Raw genomic sequence first — 881 nt, forward strand, 5'->3', positions numbered from 1 at the left:
GTTTATATCAATATTGATCAGTAAATCTACGCCAAAACCATATCAACACTGATCAGTAAATCTACGCCAAAACCATATCAATATATCAATATTGATCAGTAAATCTACGCCAAAACCATATCAATATATCAACATTGATCAGTAAATCTACGCCAAAACCATATCAATATTGATCAGTAAATCTACGCCAAAACCATATCATTATATCAACATTGACCAGTAAATCTACGCCAAAACCATATCAATATATCAACATTGATCAGTAAATCTACGCCAAAACCATATCAATATATCAATATTGATCAGTAAATCTACGCCAAAACCATATCAATATATCAACATTGATCAGTAATTCTACGCCAAAACCATATCAATATATCAATATTGATCAGTAAATCTACGCCAAAACCATATCAATATTGATCAGTAAATCTACGCCAAAACCATATCAACATTGACCAGTAAACCTACGGCTAAACCATATCAATATATCAACATTGATCAGTAAATCTACGCCAAAACCATATCAATATTGATCAGTAAATCTACGTCAAAACCATATCAATATATCAATATTGATCAGTAAATCTACGCAAAAACCATATCAACATTGATCAGTAAATCTACGTCAAAACCATATCAATATATCAATATTGATCAGTAAATCTACGACAAAACCATATCAATACATCAACATTGATCAATAAATCTACGCCAAAACCTTATCAATATATCAACATTGATCAATGAATCTACGCCAAAACTATATCAATATATCAACATTGATCAGTAAATCTACGCCAAAACTATATCAATATATCAACATTGATCAGTAAATCTACGCCAAAACCATATCAATATTGATCAGTAAATCTACGCCA

This window comes from Glandiceps talaboti, chromosome 15 (assembly GCF_964340395.1).
Source record: "Glandiceps talaboti chromosome 15, keGlaTala1.1, whole genome shotgun sequence".
In the NCBI taxonomy this organism is placed as follows: Eukaryota; Metazoa; Hemichordata; class Enteropneusta; family Spengelidae; genus Glandiceps; species Glandiceps talaboti.